Raw genomic sequence first — 11,565 nt, 5'->3', positions numbered from 1 at the left:
ATATGACAATAACAAAGGTTTTTAACCAAAACAGCTGTGACACAAACCATAAGGAATAGACAGCCTCAAATCAGAGATGGTCTAAGGGAGGCTGTTCAATTCTAAGGCATTCTGCTCAGGCTTCACATAGACTTTGGTTTTGTTTTTTCCTCATTTCAATCAGCAGAGGAATTTACTTGGAAGCAAAAACCTTGGTTTCTTAACCATTATTACCCACCTGAAGTCATCGTTTCTGTTTATTACATCATAATCATCTCTACTTGCCACCAATTGTACATTCCCAAAGAGGAAATTATGATTTCAAGTGAAGACAATGGAGCAGGAACAGATGTGCTGCTAAAAGAGAGACATCCTATTATCCTGAATATGTACTCCGTAATGAAAAACAAGGCAAAAGAGATCAGAAGGTATTGTCATATTTCAAAATAGAGTCTGTTCTAGCAGCAGGATTACATTTAAATAGAAGGATCTGAAATTTTGATGTACCATTCATAGTACTTTATGCTTGACACTTCATATTCTAGAGAAACTGCAAAAACTTCAAAACATATCCCTCTGTAGCATTGTTGGTAAATCTTTCACTGTAGCCTTTGCAATATTTTTCTCTATTCTGATTTTCTTTAGTCATAGCAAGTTGACCCTACTTCCAAGTGTGACACTTTCATGTGGTTCTAACTCCATTATTCTCCAAACTTCTATTAGATTGTACCATCTGCTTTAGAGATCTTCATAAAATGTATGTCTTCTTAACTCTAGGGAAGGAGACACTAACAGGATGGGAAACTGTGTAATGATTCACAGTTTTTAAAAATCTATGTTTGGTCCTACCAATTCATTCATAAAAGCAGATCTTGTTCACTTAATATTTGTTAGACATTGGATAGGCTAAAGGTACATTGTAAAGACTTGTTACAGAAACTCACAGCAGCCATAGCAGAATGAAAGACAGATAAGGTAGTGGATAAACACAAAACTGTGATCAATGCTATGACAGAGATATTCACTATATCCAATGAAAGTTCCTTATAAATACAGAGACACAGACCAGACTGATGGGGGAGACTAAAAATGAGTGAAAACTGTTTGTAAAGGTGCAGTGGTAAAACCAACCAGAAACAGGGACAGGTAGTAATATACATGTGTTGAAAGGAGTGTTGGCTACGGAGGAGTCAGCTGCAGATGGCAGGGTGGGCATACGCAGGGATCAAATGGGCTGTTAAGTCAGTATTAAAGCATGCAGAGTTTTGTCTTCTGTCTAGAATCACTCTGAGAAATCTCCAAAACTAAACCTGCTGCTGATGTTTCCAAAGCCCAGTGGGAGCCCAGTGAAGACCACTTTGTTTTCTTCTTCAGCAGCTGTCCTTTTATCTTCCTTTGAATTTTCTAGGTTTGGAATACCTGGTGCTACTTCTGACAACAGAATTTTTTTGTTGTTATTTCTTTTCCATTTCTCTTTGTCCCTCTACCCCTTTCCCCCAGGCCTACTGGGTTAATTTTGATTAACTTTGATTAACTCAAAGTCAATTGATTAGTAACATTATCATGCCTACAAAATCCCCTGAACCTATATACCATCCTCTCTACATATTGTGCCCACATTCAGGAAGAAGAATTGCATGAGGCGTGTACACTAAGAGGCAGGAGTCTCAAGGCCATCTCAGAATTCTGCCCACCACATGGACCATCCATCCCAGAGCACCTAGCGCAGTCTTTTACACTGTAGATAGTCCATATATATTTGTCCACTGATTGAAGATACATATTACCTACCTATAACAAAAATATATAAATAATATCTACAAACAGAATGATGATGCTTCTCCTCCCTGGGCAAAAGCTTATTTGATCCTTTAGCTCCCTGTGGGTCTCTCTCCCTTTAACCTTTATAAATGATTTCTATAAAGAGAATTTTCTGAATTTTTATTCAGAGAATTTTCAGTGCTCTGAACAGTCTTGGATCCTAGAGGTGAAGCAAAACAAGCTTGCTTAGGTGTGTGATTTCTTTCATACAGATTTCTTTCAGAACCTGCAGTTGACCTGTTAGGAACACGACTGTTCTAAGAAAATTATTCTAAAATAATTCAATTTCTGTAAATGATTCTCCTGGGGCAGAAATTAAGGGCTGTAATTAAGGACCCCTTATAGGGGCTATTTTTTTTTAATAGTTTCACTTGGGCAAACAACTCAACATCGATGATGATTTCTAGTTGCAAACATTTCTTACTTGAGTCTGGGCACTGATGGACAAGTGTTTTCCTTTTAAAAAAAAAAATAGAAAAAAATCACATGGAAAAAACAAGCATATGTGAATTCTAAACAAAATGTGTGCTGACTCTTCATGTTCAGCTTCCTTATTGGAAACATACAACATACAAACTTGTAAAACTTTTCTTCCTTATTTACAACCATGAAATAAAAAGCATAAACTTTTTATTATCTGCACAGCTTTATATAAGGAAAATATATTGATACTTCACAGTATCAGAGTTTCAGATACTACGCAGGGATTTTTTTTCTAATGGTGTCTCATAATAAACATATAATTAAAACAAGCAAATTTACAAAGCTTATATTTTTATTAAAATTCATGCAAAACTACAAAGTTCACTGTACATCTGTTATATATATTTGCAGAAATGTGATTATAAATGAAAACTCCTACATACTTTAACACCAGTTTCCCCAAAATTGAAATCCAGAGCAGTTTCATACACCTACCTGGTTCAGAGAGGGATCCTCACATAAAGGGACAAAGACAAGGTATAAAAGCATAATTCTAGATACCTATTTGAATATTTCAAAGTAAAATAAATGATGTTGACAGTTGCATCTCCATTAATATATATTTCTTGCATAATTCTAGATACCTATTTGAATATTTCAAAGTAAAATAAATGATGTTGACAGTTGCATCTCCATTAATATATATTTCTTAAAACGTATAATTTCTAAATTGCTTGGAATAAAAAAATTCAGTGTTTGCAAATTTATTTTTAATTATGAATTAAATATTAGAAAAATTCTAACACTGAAAATGCTGAAGAAATCCTCCAACTATCCACCTCATAAAGAGTCATGAATGAAGAGGTGCTTGGAATTATAAACAGCTAGTTAACCAAAACTATTAAGTTGCTTCTGTTGTGTGAGTTAGCACATAATGGGGGGAAGGAGTATGTTATATATTTTGAATTTGGATCCTATGAAATTTCTTAATACAGGGTTCAAGACATTTTCACTTAAAAAATTGATGCAAAATGGGCTAAATTTTTTTTTTCACAGTTTCACTTAGGCAAACAACTCAACACCAAGATTCTTTCATCAGACAAATGGGGTTATCTTTAATGTGGTTGGCGTTCTATGGCAATGACCTGGAAGGGATAATAAAAGTTATATATATAGAATGATAATACATTGAAAAATGCACTATAATAGAGATAAAACAAATCAGAAGCATGACCAAAGATGCATAAATTGATATTCAACTCAGAGAGAGTATGTGGTTCTAACAGTGGGAAATTAGTTGGAATCAAGTATTTGAGTCTCAGAGAATCAGTGCTCTAAAGATGATCATAAATACAACTCTTTGTCCTTTTGGTTGCCTAGTTTGACCTTCTTTCTCCCCTGTGATTCCCTGTCTTCCTACAAAACTCTCACTTTGTTTTCCATTGATTTCTTCAAAGGACTATTAAACACTAAGTACACCCCAAATTAGGTAATTCTTTGTAAATAAAAGTACTGATTCTTAAACACAGTGTGTATGATAATGCTTCTTGCTAAGCATACTGTATATCTGTTATGTATATCTGCAGAAATATGATTATAAATGAAATGTGATTCTAAATTTCTTCCAGTTACTTAGAGTCCTAGGATACTATTATGACTCATCTACATTCACACATGTGAATGCACACATAATACATAAACACACAAACACAGAAACACACACATAATCCCAAACATGGTTTTAGCCTGAAAATTGAAAAAGTCATATAGTTCGTTTGTTTTGAGGTTTTTTGTTTTCTTTTTTTAAAATTCTGTTAAAATCATAGTTACTTTTCTGCCATGTGACTAGACATCAAACACTATTTCTTGTACCAAATGCCAACAAGTGAGAAGAAACAGGGAAGGCAATATTTTGATGATGTGCTTGGGCTTTTCCTGGTAACGTACTACATCATGGGAAGATGTCAGGGAAGGCTGATATATAAAGACATACTTATTTTTCTGGATTTGCCTAGTATAATATGATTCAATTCTGAAGCTGTATAATATGATGAACTATGAAGCTATATGTGGAAAGCATACAAAAAGATAAAGCTTGAGAGGAAGGAATCTCCTTCTTAGCAATGAAGCAAGGAATCATAGGCCGGCCTTAAGAAAAGAAGTTTACTCTGAAAATAACAGAAATTGATCTGAGCAGTGTGATAACTTATCAAGGGAAGAAACTGTAAATTATTTCAATAGTTTCATCCCTAGTGGATTTTTAAACCAGAGTAGGTAAGATATAGCAAAGTATATTAATACGGACAACAATAAGCTGGCAGAAAGATAGAGTGAGGAAACTCCTAGGTCATTTTCATTATTATTCATCAATTTTTAAAAATGCATTTGATATCTTAAAAGGTCTTGGAGTTTATGAACACATTTTTCCAGAGTGTAATAAGCCAAAACATAACAAAATAAAAAAAAAAATCTAAAAAACAGAAGGACCCCGTATCTTGAAAGCAATATCAAGCATTTTCTCAGCAAGTTGAACATTGAGAAATGTCTTATGGTGCAAATTAATAGAGTATCCTAAGATTTATGTGGTAGCAAGAAATTACTGATTCCAAAAACATAGGTCTTAGACTTAACGCTTAAGGCTCTTGAAGACCTAATTTGCAGATTACATTCTGAGAGCATTTTAACCTCCCACCCTTTCATGTAGTCTGCACATTCACCCCTATTCTCTCCTTCCTTACTTGTATATCACATGTTTTCTGGGCTCCAAGCCTTTATGGGCTCATATAATTTTCAACAAGCTTGTACACATCCAGCCACACCCCACTCACATACCAAACATTCTCCAACACCCTATTGATTACCTTCCTAGATAAATTCCCAAAGACCTATGTTCAAATCTCTTTTCTAGAGTGTTCACTTTTGTGTTTTAGTTCTTTGCACATTTAATTTACTTCCACCATAACAGCAGTTCCCTAGACCTAAACCTTCAGCCCCTAGGGAGGGGAGGAATGGAATTGTTGAAGGAGGCTAATAAATTTATACATGCATATGTATTTTTTCAATCAGTAGGGTAAAGAAGCTACAGCCAGTGTTCTGTGAAGAAGTGTAAAGAAGTGTAAAATACTGAGTCTAACAGGAGACAGCAAAGTACAGCTTATGGGCCAAATTCAGCCTGTATCTGTAAATACAATTTTATTACAGTCCACCCACACCCATTAATTTATGTATTGTTTATATTTGTTTTCATGCAGTAACATCAGAATTGTCACAAACTTAGTGGCTTATAGCAGTACAAAATTATTACACATCTCTGGAACTCAGATGTTCAAGATGGGTTTTGCTGGACTAAAGTGAAGTGTTAGTAGGTCTGTGTTACTGTTGGAGGTTCTAGGGGATATTCTACTTTCTTACTATTTTCAGCTTCTAGAAGTCACCCACATTCCATGGTTTGTGGACTCATATTTTGATTTATAAAGTCAGCAATGCTGAGCTGCATCTTTACACTGCTACCACTATGGTCTTGTATCTGAACACCTGGATAATCCCAGCACTTTCCTTATCTTAATATCAGATGATTAGTAAATTTAGTTCAATCTGCGACCTTAATCCCCTTCACCATATCATATAAAATATTCAGAAAAAAATAAAATAAAATAAAATAAAATAAAATATTCAGTTTCTAGAGATTAGAATATGGACATTTTTGAGGGAGCATTTTTCTATCTACCACAGTAGCCAAGACTGATAACATTTCTGCCCTGATGAAAATTGTATCTTAATGCGAGGAGAAGTAAATAAATATAGAAACATGTCATAAATTTTAAAGAATAAATAAATACTTGAATAGAGCAGGGTCAGTAGGAAGAGATTGATGGGGCCTGAGAGTTATAAAAAGTCATCAGAGAGGTAGAAAAACCACGAGAGACTCTTAACTATAGGAAGCAAACTAAGGTTGCTGCAGGGGAGGTGGGTGGGGGGATGGGGTAATTTGGTGATGGGCATTAAGGAGGGCACATGATGTGATGAACACTGGATGTTATAAGTAACTGAAAAATCATTGCACACTACATCTGAAACTAAAAATGTACTTGATGTTGGCTAATTGAATTTAAGAAATAAATAAAAAGCAGGTTATCTTATTTATATACAATAAGTATGTAAGTAGACTATCTTAATTTATAAACAATAAATCAAGACAAAGAAGTGAGGCACTTTTTCTAGTGTTAATGTGGCATTCACGTCTCTGTCTCCAAATATCCTGCTCTCTCCATGATTCAGCTCTGCTTTCCCATTTACCCAATTGTCAGATGGGAATGAATCTACCCGTGTTACAATTCCACCTGCAGTGCCTGGCATAGTGCCTGGAACATAACAAAACCTCAATAATTATATGTTATTGGTGTTGATATTCTTCTTGGACATTCTCATCTCCTATTTTTCATTGCTTCACTGAGCCAATAAGAGAATTATTCTGCAGGGACATACTCAGAAATTTCTTTTGAAAAAAAAATATCTGCAAGAGACAAAGCAATACAAAGATCTATAGCCTAAAATATTCCCTGCATTTATCTACATGTTTTTCAATGCTCTCTGCAGGTGGATCAGCATCATGGATAAAATATCAATAAGCAAAGGATGTGCTAAGAAAACAAACACGGTAAATTTACTCAAAAAATGTGACCAAATGGCCCACATAATTTTGAGGTCATTTTTAATAGCATGGCATTTCTTTGAAGGAAAGAGTAGTGTTTAAGAACCAGATTGCCAAATTGTTTGAGGGAGAAGTAATTTTCTTCACTTTCTTGATATTGTTTGTAAGTCATCCCACTGCTTTAAAGTAAAATCCAGTGACTCCTTGTTACCTAAAACAATTCAAAATCTCTATCATCACATTAAAGGCCCTTGACCATCTGGACCCAGTTTCATTTTCTACCATCCCTTATTCTATTGTACACTACATCATTTTGCATAACAAATGTTTCCAATTTTCAGGAAGTTCCTTGCATTCCATACTTTCCTAAGAGTGTGTGCGCCATAAAAGCAGGGACAGTGACATGTATTTCTATAGTGGTGGTGCTTAGCATAAAGTTAGGCACATAATAGGAATCAATAAATAAATTCTATATAAGTAATTATATCACTAAGCTGAGTAAATAAATGAATTAATTAATATCTGGCTGTTCAACAATTCTTGTTTTTTTAGATTTATAATTGCATTTATGTCTATTAAAAAAATGGAACACTTCCTGTGTTTCTAGGGCTGAATTAGCTCAGACATTTCCTATTCTTTACATTCAAGGCATTAGCTTGACTGACTCATGGTGGTTGACTCTAAGGAAACTTTGGGGCTGTATGTGCCCATCTCCTGATCAGCCATTTGCTTTAGTACATTAGGACTTTAATAGAAACTGCCTAATGCGCAGGTAAGTCAGTAAGAAATAAAATATAGGTCATTACTCAGTGGTATCCATTGAGCAGAGCAGCAAAATGTAAATCACTGAGAATGGGGATGGTTCATGCCATTTTGCACTTTGGAGTAAGTCTGAAGACTTCCTGTGGCTGTGAGGTCCCAGGGTCCGCTTTAGAAAGCTAAGGAGCAAATCTCTTCCTTGTCAGGGTCAACCTACTACTAGCAACTCCCTGTTCCAGAAAAGGGAAGTGAAGATTCTGTATATTTATCCTGCACTCTGCGATTGTCTAGCCCTATCCTTCATGTACATACATTATAGTATGTCACCTTAAAGTTGTAACTCAGGTTCTCCAAATCTCAGCTTCTTGATTTATAAAATGAAAATGACATCTATTCTACCTATGTGGCATGATTCTTTTTGAGCATTAAAATAAAATATGCAAAAGGGCTTGGATAGCAGACATCATCTTTGCCCTATCCATAACTCTAGCATCTTTCAGTGTCTCTAACCAATACCCAAATGCCAGTATTTGGAACTTTGCAGATGCTGACTTTTTCCCCCACTGAAACCTGGAAAACTTCACTGTCTATGTGCTGATGTGTGTCAGCCTGCTTAATAGCACATGTTCCACTGGCTGCTTTCCATTCTGTTCATCACATTTCTACCTGTGTTATCAGAACTTCTCAAATATACAAATGAATCCTGGTCTCAGAATCTCTACGAGGAGAACTCAAATAGCCTACACATTGTGAAGGGCCTCCTGAGAGGGGAATGATGATGTTATTATTTTGATAAATTAGAAACAAAACTAAAAGAACTTTTTGTGTTTAGGGCCTCCCTGGGCATATAAGGAATGGATATGTGAAGGGCTCTGGGTGATAGCCTGAGGCAGGGTTAGAAGTAGAGCAAAGCAGTGTCTAGCTGAGCCCAAGGATTAGCCTAAGGGCAGATTATCAGACTTCAGCTCAGAAAAACTATTTTTAAAACCCAGTCATGGTCTCTAGGTTCATAAATATAATGCAAGCAAAGGAAGGTGTGGTAGCAAATTGCATGTCAGATGAATTCCAATGTGTGGGAATATCCATAGCATAGAAATTTAGCCCTAAAAGGGATTTTACCAGCTTGCATGGATTTACCTTTATAACCTGTTTTTCTAACACTTCTAACAGATTAATCTTCATCTCAGAAAAAGAAAGAAAGAAAGAAAGAAGAAAGAAAGAAAGAAAGAAAGAAAGAAAATGATAATACTAGATTATTATTCATAGAGTAAAATAAGAAGCCATGAGTTCATACCATTTCAAAAAATTGAAAGAATGAACAAAAGGTAGGGAGGATATGGTTCTGCCTTAAAACAGAATTCCACCTAATATGTTTAGAATAAAAAATGTATAATAATTGTTTCAGTCAAGAATCATCTATTGATGCTACACAACAGTATGAAGAGAAATAAGATATTTACACAATTTCAAAGCATCTCCATACATGATACTTACTAAATACAATAAGAAAAATAGTAATTTAGAGTGGAGAAATCTGACAGATATGACCTTAACTTCACCAGTAATAAGACATATGGACATTATGAGCATGAAATAAACATGATCCCATGAGAAGGCACAGCATAATTTCTATGATTTTCTTACTAAAAACATAGTCATGAAGAAACATCAGACTAAGTCAAGAAACATTTTACAAATTAACTCTCCAGTACTCTTGAGAAATATCAAGTTTATGCAAGACAAAGGTCAATGAAAGAACCTTTTCAGATTAAAGGAAAATAAGAATCCATGGCAACAAAATGAACCCCCATCCATACAAGAACATTGGTGGGTCAATTAGCAAAATTAGCAAAATTGGTCTATAGATTTAAAAATTAATATTGTATTAATGTTAAGTTCCTGATTTTGATCAGTGAATTCTAGTTATATATTGAAGAATCTGGGTAAAGTGCATAAGGGATTCTTTGTACTATTTTTAAAAACATTTTATTTATTTATTCATGAGAGACATAGGGAGAGAGAGGCAGAGACATAGGCCAAGGGAGAAGCAGGCTCCATATAGGAAGCCCCATGTGGGACTAGATCCAGGGACTCCAGGATCACGCCCTGAGCCAAACGCAGCTGCTTAATTGCTGAGCCACCCAGGCATCCCTGTTCTATTTTTATAATTCTTTTAAAGTCTAAAATTATTTCAAAATTACAACTGAAAAAAAAACCTTTTAAAATATTATAGACATTCACTCTAGGTGATCCATTTATTAATCAGAAACATGTCAACCTTAAATCTCAAAACTAAGGGCAAAAGTATAGAAATTATGTATTATTTAAATTAAACTTTAAATTAGAAAGCATTTCATGAAAATATTGTTAGATTGTCATTTGCTTTTTAAAAAAAGGCTTTTCAGGAACCCATGTTTGATAAGGACTCACAAAACCAATGTTTCTATCTCTACTACCTGGATATATATTCCTGAATGTCTCTATGTCCACTTCTTTCTCTGAAAAAAATGGAAATAACCATCATCTGCCCTCTGAGATCTTGCAAGTAATTGTAACAAAGAAAATCAAAGCAATTATGATGAAAACACTCTAAAGCAGCCCTGTCTTCTGTACACTCAGGCTCAATATCCCATTCTGAATTGAATGTGTAAAAAAATATATTTTACTCTAAAAATGAGTTATTTTGAAATATGATTACATTTTTCAACAAGTTTCTTTTTATTGAAACTGGATTTTTTTTTTAACCCCCAACCTTTTCAGTTCTCAAGAGGCTGACTTTTAATTATATTATCCCTTGATCTGGAGTCGTTCTTATTACTTGTTTAAATGTTATTGTTTGGACTTGAATTGATCTCTTCTGTTCAATTTCAGGGTTAGCATTTGCTGCGACACAGAGTGAATTTTTACTCCTGTTGCCTTGAGGACATTCATTGGAAACATCATGTTGCACTTGATGGAGATTCTCCTGATGAAAAGGTTCATGAAAAAGAACAAATTAATTTTTGGTAACAATCAATGGTACCATCCAATGCATTTTCCCGTTTCCTTTACTTTTCATTCTCTTTCTCATTGTGCCCTAGCTGCCTGATTCTCTTCATGGAGAAAATACACTGTAATTTATTTTAAAGGAACTCCTAAAACTGCCTACTGGTCTTAATTATAACAGACCATGGTTTATCTGGAATCCTAATCTGGCTTTGAATGCTCAGCAAAGAGCATCAGAACCATAGCTCAAGCCACAGAAAAAAATCAATCAAGAAGACTTTATCTGTCCTATTGTTAAAGAGAAATGGGACCTCCTGGCTATGAGAAGACAAATTGCTATCCCAGTCAACTTCCTTTTCTGGTCTTTTAAACTATGTATTCATGTATATGTAAATATATAATTTAAGTATTTATATATATAAATATTTATATATATGCACACTAACTTAAGGTGTTTTGTTGTGTTGTGCTATTTCCACACAAAAGGGTGTATTATAAATCCCCTTGGAATGGATTAATTATTTGTGAGTTTATTGTACAACAACTTTTTCACTGCTGTTAATCTTATTTAGCACCTAGGAGACTTCCTTTATACTGCACAGGAATTATAGAAATAAACGCAGTGTTATTATGACATTGTTCTGTATTGTATACATCAAGAGCAGCCAAGCTGCCCTGAAATGGCCAATTTACCCACCTCAGTTTGTTAGAGTGGTTTTGCATGCTGAAAATTATCTGTTCAACTGAGAAGAGTGCTTTCTCTGACAAGTATATGTTTGGTATCCCTACACATTATTAACTATGTGCCAAGTATTATTCTCTCTAAGTTTTAGTTGTAAGAAAATCTAATGACCCATGTTTTTGAAGAGTTTTGTATAAAAGGCAGCAACTATGAATTAAGAATATAAAGTTGAGCCTCTTAGGTATAAAAGGGAGCAAGTTACCAT

The 11,565-nt window shown here is 34.6% G+C and overlaps 1 long non-coding RNA gene across 1 annotated transcript; it reads left to right on the top strand.

The window, feature by feature from the left end:
* The first annotated feature begins 241 nt into the window (after window positions 1-241).
* On the top strand, window positions 242-11,063 carry LOC111091911. Its single transcript, XR_005376961.1, has 2 exons — window positions 242-407; window positions 10,505-11,063. It is a non-coding gene; the product is annotated as an uncharacterized LOC111091911 (long non-coding RNA).
* The last annotated feature ends 502 nt before the right edge of the window (window positions 11,064-11,565 follow it).

The sequence above is a fragment of the Canis lupus genome, chromosome 23 (assembly GCF_011100685.1).
Source record: "Canis lupus familiaris isolate Mischka breed German Shepherd chromosome 23, alternate assembly UU_Cfam_GSD_1.0, whole genome shotgun sequence".
In the NCBI taxonomy this organism is placed as follows: domain Eukaryota; kingdom Metazoa; phylum Chordata; class Mammalia; order Carnivora; family Canidae; genus Canis; species Canis lupus.
This window is presented reverse-complemented; position numbering and strand designations above follow the sequence as displayed.